At 42.8% G+C, this 10,959-nt stretch overlaps 1 pseudogene; it reads right to left on the bottom strand.

The window, feature by feature from the left end:
- Positions 1 to 647: 647 nt before the first annotated feature.
- LOC148039072 (Golgi SNAP receptor complex member 1-2-like) lies at positions 648 to 10,472 on the bottom strand (annotated as a pseudogene).
- Between the last annotated feature and the right edge of the window lie 487 nt (positions 10,473 to 10,959).

A 10,959-nucleotide genomic window follows, 5' to 3' on the forward strand; every position in this document is an offset into this window, starting at 1 on the left:
ACCATCACAAAGGTGAGCGAGTTCAGCTTAAAACAAAATTTTTGCTACTCAGACACTAGGTGGAACATGCCACCAACAAGCACAATTCCTGTCAAAATGCTTCCCCCATCTCGATCAGCTCCCGCCCTCCTGAGACGCTGCTGTGTTACCTTTGAGTGCTTCTGTCACAATTGGATCTATTTTTCCTGAAGTGATCCTTTTAGATTTAATACTCTGCCCCACTGATGACCCCAATGAGATCACTCGACAATTGAAGCATTGCCCTGCATACTCCAGCCACATTGTGTCATCTCCTTCCCTTCTAAAACTTCTCGCCTTCCCATGGACTCTAATTCACAGATTCCAAAAAAGTATCATTGACCAGCATTCACACAGAAGTTCAACCTCCTGAGATCCTTACTTGAGAATGTAATTAGCCTCATCAAGCTTCATGCCGCTGTGGTAAGTTGCATTCCCTTTTCTTTATTCTCCAATCTGAGTACAAATCCTGCATCAGCAAACAAAAAGCAGGTGTTGCCAAAGAAGTGGACTACTCTTTACATACTGCAAGCCAATAAGATATACATGTTAATTTTTTTCTCGGGATGATATGTTTGCTATCGAATATCCAATCAAGATGTCAGCAAGGATCCAGCCGGTTCCACATGTCACTTTGATAGCCAATAAATGATAAGAAAAAGAGTGCATGCAACAATAACAGCTGACAAGATGATTGTGTCTTTTGAGCGTTTCCTCTCTATAGCTCTCAATACACCACGAATAACTGGAAACTGGTCAGCAAGATGCTTTACTTTCCCTTGTATATCTACAAACATTCCCTGCTAAGAAGCTAAATCTCCTTTCGTAGACTATGACCGACTAATAACCTCTTCTATCTGGTTAATATTTCCATGTATAGCTGCTCTCTCTCTCAGTAAGCTTGCTCCAAGTGATAAGCTGCCAGAAGCCTTATATTCACTGATGTCATTACGAACTGATGTCAAGAGCTCTGCATGTTCGCGCAATGAAGTGATATTACCTCGTGTCCTCCTAAATTCCTGAGTAAACTCATGAAGTATATTCCTGAGCCGAGCAAGCTTTTGAGTTACTGATGTGGTTGGAGTTTTTACTGTAGCAGCCCGACTCATAGAGTCATTTACATCAAGTAATCTTTTCAAAAAAGATTCTATTTCCATCTCCATGACTTCCAAGACCCGTTTCCCCCAAGCCCATCAGGTGCAGATACACTTTCCACATATCCGCCATGCGCCAGCAAGCCCCCTAACTTGGCATATGATGAGAGCTTGACATCGAGATCCCCTTCTATCTTGCCAACCTCTCTGTGCAGCTCCTCCCAACCTGTATCAATGTCCCCCCCTCTATAAGCAGCTACCAATCGGTCTCAAAAAACATCAGCCCCCAGGAAAAGCTCCTCCCCTCCAATATCAGTGCATCCTCTTTCGACCTTTGCCAAGTGTTGTTTTTAAGTTCCCTTCTTGAAATTCCTTTCATAGCGTTCCAGGCCCAAATTCTGCAATATTCCCTTCCCCCTCAAATAGTAGGCATCATCTGGTGGAGGTTGGGCAAGTTTACCAAGCTTATGCATGCCTCCTTGAATGAGAGCAAAAAAAACTCCTGTCATAACTGCATTGGATGCCACATTTGGGCCACCGACACCACTGACGATAGAGAACATAGCCCCAGATCCAAAGGCAGCTACCATGCTGGTCTGAACATCTTCCACGCCACCACGAGCTCTTTTCATTGCACATGATATTCTTGAATTTACACCACAACAGAGTGTTGAGCTGGGACAAACTAGTAAAAACAGTTTTTGCTTCATTGTCCCAACCTTTGTCTTCATAGCTTAAATGTCGGTTTCTACAAAGCTTCCTTTGATTCCACGATTTCCTGCACTTTTCTTGGAGTTCATCATTGAAATTGACAGCATGATAATATTCTTTGGCATCAATTTTTCATATTTTCTAACACACACACAACATGCACACAAACAGAAACACACGCAAACACAAACACACAAGTGGAGTATGTACATTGGATGCGGGTACAGAAAATGACAAAAATATAATGCAGTAATCAAACACAATGAAACACACGTGAAAAGATAACACAGCTGCACAACAAAAATGGAGGTGTTTACGGCTCGGATGCGCAACAGCACGACATCCACCCCCTCTAAACCTGCACATCCTCCTGATGAGCCAACTATCCATGATCATCTAAGTCCACAAACAGGTCTAGTTCTTCATCAGTTTCCAATAGACCTATTTCTCCATCAGCTACATCATCCATATTCTCTGCTTCTTCTACCAGAATTTCTTCTGACTGCTCTTCTTCTACCAATGCTTCAAGTGCATACTCTTCATCTTCTCTTCTCTTGAAAATCTTGACTTGTTTTCCAACAATGGGCACCCTCAATACCATCCCATCCAATTCAGCCAACTCATAGGTAGCATTGTCAAAAGCCTTTTTCACTTTATACAGTCCAAACCATCTTTGAACCAATTTTTCTCATGCTACTATGCTGATTCTCTAGGCTACTGTCGTAGACTAGAATCCAATCTCCCTCTTTTATGGCTCTAGGCTGCAGGCGATGCCTCAAATCAAACCTGTCCTTGTTTTTTAGTCGAGCTGCCTTCAAACGATCAACTGCTAGCTGCACATCTTCTGCCCTTCTCTCTAGTTGACGAATCTGAAGAGCTAGAAGCTCCTCTCTTGATAAATTCTCATGCCAAGGAAGAGCACTCCATGTGAGAGCACAAATTTCAGTAGGCATGATAGATTTTTGCCCATACATCAACTCTGCAGGCATATATCCAGTAGTCACGCTATGTGTAGAGCGGTCTGCCCACAATGCAAAAGGTAGTAATCTCAGCCAATCTCCAATCCGACCTCTACAAGCTTTTGCCAATGCCTTAACTATCTGCAGATGCCCTCTTTCGCTCTTGCCATTCCCCTCTGGATTATAGGCAGTAGTAAGAGCCAACTTAATCCCAAGCTGTGAGAAAAATTCTATAGGTTCATCTGCATCTAGCTCTCCACAATCAGCAGTAATCTTGCCTATACATCCATACCTACAAAATATTTCTTCCAACAAGAATTTACATACTGTAGTGGTGGTCTTCATCCGCAAAGATCTGCCTTCAACATAGTTTGTAAGATCCTCCCTGGCCAAGACAAGATATCTCATCTGCCAAAGTTCCACTGGCAAAGTAACCAAGTCAACCACCCACTTATAATGCATACATAGTGGATAGGTCGGATGCAACTCATCGCGATGCCGCACTAAAGAGTAGAGGTGACAGTCCCTGCAAGTCTCCACAAAGTGGGAAACATCCTTATACATCCCTTTCCACTAGTATATTTCTTTAATTTTCTCATAGGTAGCCCACACACCTCTGTGTCTAGCCCAAGAACTCTCATGAAACTCTTGCATACTCTGTATCTGCATCGCTGCCTCACAAATTACTCTCAAGGGTAGGCCGCCTCTCTTCTTTGGGTGCTTCCAAAGAAAACCATCTTTCAAGAAATACCCATAAGCCTTTCTTCTGATTTTCTTGAATGCATCATCTGTCCAATTAGCTCTTCAAGTCAATGAGCTCAGATACTGACCAATTTGCAGCCACTCGCCAACATAGAGTTCTTCAGTAAAGGCTTCAACAGTAGATACATGACAATCATGAACAAGGATAGAAGCTGCAAACTCTGTCTCATCATCTTCTGCAAGCAACGACTCCTCATCCTCATATCTCACTCTAGATAGCATGTCAGCAACTGGATTATCTTTTCCTGCTATGTGTCGAAATTCTGGATTCAATGATTTGATGTAGGCAATCCACCGAAGCATCGCTATATCTAGAGTCAAATAGCTAGTAATCATGCCAAGCAAAGGCAAGCAATCTGTTTCCACAACAATTGGAGCACCAATAAAATACTCTTTATCACACTTCAGTGCAGTGACTACTCCCCACAACTCTCTTTTAATCTGCGGATATCTCCTCTGCCGTTCATTAAGAACTTTAGCTCCAAAGTGGATTGCATATATGTTCCCATCAGCATCATCCTGTCCCACTACCCAACCTATGCCAATAGGGCTGGTATCAACTGTCAACATGATTGGCTGTCCACACACTAATAATCCGCCTTGTGAAGAGTAGGAGCTGACTGCAACAGCTTCTTGAGTTTACGCATGGCTTTCGAATGCTTCTCATCCCAATGAAACTTCTGCCCCTTTCGAAGCAGCTGATAGAGAACATCTCCTATGTGAGAAAAATGAGGAATCCAAATCATGTAAAATACACAAGCTCCAACAAATCTCCGCACCTCTAAAGTAGTCGAGCAATACTCTGCAATCCTCCTTATGGCATCCACCTTTGCAGGTGAAGGCTTCCTACCATAATAACCAACCATATGCCCAAGTATGATGACTTCATTAACACCAAAGACAGATTTCAACCCTGAAATGGTCAAATTCACCTCCTCTAATCGTATCAATATTTTCTCACAAGCAACCAAGTGTTCAGCCACAAACTGTCTACATCCTGGCAAATAAAGACTCTCATTCGTTTCTTCTTCTGCACATCCTTTAATATGCACATCATCTAAGAAAGGCATGGTATACTGCGGAATATAGTCTCGCAGAACTTTATGCATAGCATTCATCATATGAGCAACTGAGTTGGTGGCACCTTGAGGCAAGGTACACATTCTCACAAGACCAATAGGTGTCCGCATAGTGGTGATATCCCTGCTTTCCAAGGCAAGCTGAAACTGATCATAACTAGAATACAAGTCACCTAGGGAATAGATGGCTCATCCTGCAAAAGCCTCAGCAAACTCATCCACAACTGGTCCTGTTTCCACATTCCTGATTGTCACTCTATTCACAGGCTGCATATCCTGAATAAATCTCAAGGTTCCATTCTTCTTTGGTACAGTAAACCACCTGTTAGAATAGGGCGCAAAAGAGGGTTCCAAAATCCCCATCTTAATTTTCCCATTCAGCAACTCTATCAGCTTTGGCAAGTGTGCTCTATGTTGAGATATCGAGCTCCACTCGTGATATGCCAGGGTGACCGTTGTGCATTTATGTCACCGACTTGTCAGTTGTAGATGCGGTTGGTACACCGCCCATGAATAATAGCTACATGATAGCTATCCTTATCTACTCTAGTTCGTGGCTCAGTTAGTATGCTACCTTAGTTAGTTGAGCTTGGTTTGAGACCCATATATAGGGTTCTTCTATTTCCTTGTACTAGACTTCTTTTTGGCTTACACAACTAAGAAGAGGAAAACAGTTTTTAGCCTCCACCTTTGTGTGTATTCTCCCATTGTGCAAGCAAGAAAGCTACAAGTGAGACTCCTTCCTTCTCTCCCACAATCTTGACACTCTAAGCACATGTATAGGACGTATATTCCATGGCACATGAGGAACAGTGAAGATGACCATAGGCGCAACCAATTCGGGACTAATGCAGCCAATTTCATGAGGAAAGAAAGCAAATGCCTTACCATGTCATCCAAGCATCTCTCTAAAACATTCTTTTTCCACTGGAAGCAAGAAATCATCATTTCCAATCTTCAATTCTGCAAGAGTTTCAGCTGTAAATTCATGGCCAATATTTGCAGGATCTCTCAACATAGGCTGCTTCATAGCTTTTTCCATCTGCTCATCACTATCAGGAGGAAGCGGCCCTGCAGCCGCTTAACCTTCTTATCAACTGTTTTATACTTCATATCAACCTTGGCATCAGTCAGTCACTCTTTTCTTTGCTGCAATTTCTACAATTTTTCAGCAACTCTCAACTCTGTTGGCTGAAAGATTTCAGCCCTTTGCTCTATGGACTGCATGGGTGCAGTCTGAAACTCTGTATGCTGAAGTTCTTCAGCATTAAACTCTGTTGGCTGAAAGGTTTCAGCCCTCTGATCTGTGGACTACCATGATGCAGCCTCATACTCTATATGCTGAACTTTTCCAGTATTTAATTCTGCTGGCTGAAAGGTTTTAGCCCTCTGCAACTCTGAAAGCTGATCAAGATCAGCCATAGACTCGGTTTGTTGAGTTTTCTCAGCCTCTGACTCTGTTTTCAGCATAAAATCAGAAATTTCTTGATACATATCCAAGGTTTGCACTGGTATGATCCTTGAACCCTTACATACATCAGTTTTTAGCATAGTTTTCATCTCAGACAAAGTATTTGCATAAGATATTCCATCATACAGCCCATCCACATGCTCTTCTGCTTGCAAAATACATGCAGTCTTCAACTCTTTCTCCTTACGACCAATGTACTGCCTGGCAGCTTTAGACAAATTTGAAATTTTCTTATAACTCACTGAACTATCTGAAGAAAAACCAAAAAAATTAATGGAGAAAGACTGGCTGCCAGGAAGCAAGATCTCCTCTTTTCTCCGCTCCGTACCACTGGTGTCTCGCAAGACATCGGTACCTAATGAAAATCCAGCTCCTTCGCAGGTACTGGTGCCTCACGCAAGGAGTCCCTGTTTCTCGGATGATTTACTCCAACAGTCATAAACTGAATAGCTCGCATACCATCCTTACTACGTATTCGTGCATAGGCTGAGCCATCATCCATCACTTTCATCTCCATTCTTGCTTCTGTAATGAAAGGCTGTCCAAGAATAATCGGATAAGAACAAGAATCCTGAACAAAGCAATGATAATCCTCTTCAACATTGCCAATAGAAATTCTGATGCTCGGACAAGCAGCATACATATCACCAAAAGTATTATTAGCTGCTCTCATGCGCCAGCCATGCTCTGCATCCATAGGCCACTTGCCACTCTCATAAACACCTCGAGCAATAAGATTAATCTCGGAACCATGATCGACTAAAGCGACCAAAGGAATCTGTTTCTCTCCAATCCTTACCACCGTCTTAGTGGTTGCTCTAGCCCAATGACTATGTGAAAAATGGCTGCGAGGAATGAGGATAGGGGTATCATCATCCTCATACTGCATAGGCTGAACTATTTTCTCCAACTGCGAGTTGACAGAAGCATTCTCAACCATCACTGCATCATCTTGCTCTCCCCCAAGAGCTCCATGCCATAATCCCTGTAAAGCAGGTCCTTCCATTGCATGTCGTTTCCTCCGCAAAAGATCCTGCATCCGATCCTGTATTTCTCTTCTAGAAATCCCAAGAGCTTCACCAACAGTAAAAGTTACTTCACTATTTAAAATTCTTTCATGAAAAATCTTACTCATATCCGTCTGCATGTCAAGGTCTGACAAGAGCTTGAATCCTGGCTCCTTTCTTGGTTGCCTCTTTTCTTTCATTTGTTTGTCTACCATAGGTTGTTCAGGACTTGATTGTGCTGGAGAACTCGTCATAGGTGGAGCTGTAGCAGGTGGTGAAACAAAGTCACCCCCTCTAGTCTTTTTGGAGGTGCTGAGACCCTCCTCATCTCTTCTTCTCTTTTTCTCAACCATGGCATCTAAACCCTGTGTTTTTGCCATATAAGAAAAAATAGAATACATGTCAATAGGAGAATCCCATCTCGTTTCTCCTCGGATGCTGGAGCCCACATCGAGATCACCTCCGCACGATTTGTTATCTATGTGTCAATTGATTTTTCAATCCTAAACTTTATTGATTTGAGGTCAGGTAAATTCAATTAATCTTCCTTTTTTCCTTGCGAACAAAACTCATGCCAAATAAGCAATCTTTCCCTTGCTAAGTTATGCAGTTAGCAATGATAACTTCCTAGAGTTTAAGCATCGTAAGAAACCTTTCATGATTCGCATTTTCTATGCATAAAGCTATTGAAAAAAATTACGCTTATGCTTTATCTATTTTGCATGTTCCATTAAACTAAATTCCTTCGTTGTGAACAACTAGGACAAAATATAACCTATCCCTAACAATTCATCTTGCATGATTGAATTACAACGATATAAAATTAAGAAGAAAAAAAACCTGGGTTTGGGGTGAGATATCCACATGGATACCGGGAGATGACCCTCTCGCAGCTACTCCTTGGACTTTCTTAGGAGGCATCACAATTGTAGTCCTTTGAACGTGGAAGCAGCTTTACACTCCTTTTCAGAATTCCACCGTCGCTCCCTTGCACGTCAATACTCTTCTTCTCTTTTTTGAGTAGGGGAGAAACCAAGTCCAAGGGTATTTTGGAAAGGCACAGAACACTTAAGGGTCTAGCCACGAGGAGGGGTAATAAGACCTTTAAGGTCTTAGTTTCTTTGGGAGGGAAAGGTTTACAAATCCTAAGGAAAAGGCCCTATAGGGGTATATACATGGTGAAAAGGGTGTGTGTGTGTGTGTGTGTGGTTCCAAAAGGCGTAAGAAGAGGTCTTGGGATATTTTTGGGCATGGGAGTGAAAGGTATAGGAAGGGGGTCTTGGAGGGGTTTTAGGACACAGGGGGTGGGGTGTGTGGACACGAGGGTGAAAAAGGCTTAGGGGTTTAAAACCCAGGGAGGAAAATACGAAGGCCAACACAAGGGGGCGAAGGGACACAAAGGGGATGAAAAGGGCTTAGGGGGATTTAAAAACCCTGAGGGTGAAAGGGTAAAAGGGGAAAGGTGAAGAGTGAAAGGGGCTTATAGGGGTTAATCGGGGGGGAAAAAGAGGGTTTTAAATGGACCACGGAAAGGTGCTTAAATCCTGGTGGGGGTTATAAAAACCCGCATGGGAAGGGCCTTATGAGAGCCTCACGGGAATGGGGGCTTGGAAGAGCCCTTAGAAGCTTTCAAGAAGCTTCTAAGGCTTCTAATCTCTACACGTGGCAGGGAGGGAAAAAGGATAGGAAGCTTGCTAGTGGCCATGATTCTTGAGATGTCATCAATTGGCGACGGCGCTAGCGACGTTCACAGCTTCAGGCGGTGGCATCCGACCCTCAACTCCTTTCCTCCACGGCCTGGCGCAGTCAATCAGACTCACGACCCTCCCTCACGATTATCCCTTTCCACACTCCTCTCACGCGCAGCATTTTGGCCAGTCCATTTAACATACAATTCGACCCTTGGCTTATCCCGTAGTACAGCATTAATCGCGCAGTACAGCAAAGCTCAATATGCGCCTTCCACAAAAAAAAACTTATGCATACCATCTGCGTACCTCGAAACGGCACATGCCTGGAAGCAAAATTGGTCATTGCTAAGTCTATGAGTGAATAAATAAGGAAAAGAAACTGGCGAGTTTGGTATCGACTACAGCGATTTCTATGGCAATCTCCATCTGATTCTTCTGCCCAATCCTTTGTTCCCTCCACAATCCAAAAGCACGTCCATCAAAAAGCCTTTTCCTTTCATGCATAGATGCAGGGTATTGAATATGCTCTGTTCTTGTGCCAATTAAGCCTCCCTTGATTGCATGTTTTTCTTCTTGAGTTGTCTGTCTTTTTCTCTAATCGCCGACCGAGTATAGTTCTAAAAGCTCCCCTGTTTTTTTTTCGTTCCCTCGTTTTTTTTTCCCCAGAAACATTTGATCCTCTCTTCTTCAAGCTCCTCCCTTTTTCTAGAAAAGCTGCCTTCCCCCCACAATAGCCATCAGAAAAGTGACCTTTTTCCCCCAGGTGAGAGTGTCAGAGTGCCGGGCATTGCACTATCTCCATTGATTAAATCGTTGTTAACTGTGATCTGATCCTCTGTGACTATAGATAGCTTTGGATAATGGCATGTGCAATCGTATGTACAACTGGGCAAAGGTTGATAACAAAGAGTGCAGCAAGTCGAGTCCGATAATTTTCTTGAACTCAAGCATAGCATGACTTCAGCATGTTCACAGGAAAACCAAGTGCAGGTGTTCCTTCACAATCCATTACAGTTGTTATCCTTGGATCATGTGTTTGAACCAACTGCGTAACTCGAAATTCAACCCTGATAGAGTAAATGAGCACATAATAACTTGATGTTAGGCCATAAATTCATGAGAGGGCATGACACAAGTGACCTGCCCCGCATACGCCCTGCATATTAACCTTTTCACATTCCCATTGGCTACTACAAGGAACCTTTCAAGCTCATCATCACTGATCCTCTCAGATAGTATAATTCCACCTTTCTCAAGCTCTTGTTTCACCATCAGAAGATTATTATCTTCATTTTCAAACCCTTCAGCATCACTAGGTTCCCTTTCAATGCTCCCAAAACATATCAGTCATTGGCTGAAGCAGTCCAAATTCCAATAGTACATCCTTCATCTTGTCAAGCATTTGTTGGATAGCTTCTGGATCTCGTAAACCAATAGATAATTGAATCAAAACATCAAGCATTACAGCCTATTCCAACCCTTTTGAACCTTGCTCTAATTGGGCCATCAAGGCCTCATAATTTGCCTCTACAAGGACCATAGCCTTCTCAATGTCTCCTCTCCATGAACTAGAATAATGTTAGGTAGTGTCAACTCATTCAGAATTGTACTCGTCTGACTAAAATCTGCATGTATAGAGAAACATATCTGAAAGAAAACTGCACTTTTGTGCATCAGCATCTAGTAGGTTTCCATACTTGGCATATATGCCAACTAGAGCATTAAAGATAAGTTCCTCTTACTCCAAACCCCTCTCCACTATACTGCCCATGCATAACAAAAATACAAACACAACAACTAAATATGTACAAAGTATCAAATCCCACACACACAACTTTTGGGTGGATTTCACACCTCGAATGCGCAGCAATACGACACCGCCCCCACGTGGCTCGAGTGCATAGCCATTCACTTCCACGAGCTCCAGCAAACCAACTTATTCATCCCCGCCTATTCCCTCTCCTCCAGCACAGTTTCAGTTGGATAATTAGATTTTTTTCTTTGTCATAAATTAATCCTTATCCTCTCGACCTCCTCCCAAGAGGAGGTTCATACGAGGATATTCGGTTCCTTTGTTTATACCAATAGAGATTGTACAATCGCACCGTCCGTTTATTCAATGCCGGCATTCCCTTGCATGAGTATCATGCAGTTTGGAAATATTTTC

The sequence above is a fragment of the Lygodium microphyllum genome, chromosome 3 (assembly GCF_053477565.2).
Source record: "Lygodium microphyllum isolate KBCC chromosome 3, Lygodium_microphyllum_v1.1.10, whole genome shotgun sequence".
Lineage (NCBI taxonomy): Eukaryota > Viridiplantae > Streptophyta > Polypodiopsida > Schizaeales > Lygodiaceae > Lygodium > Lygodium microphyllum.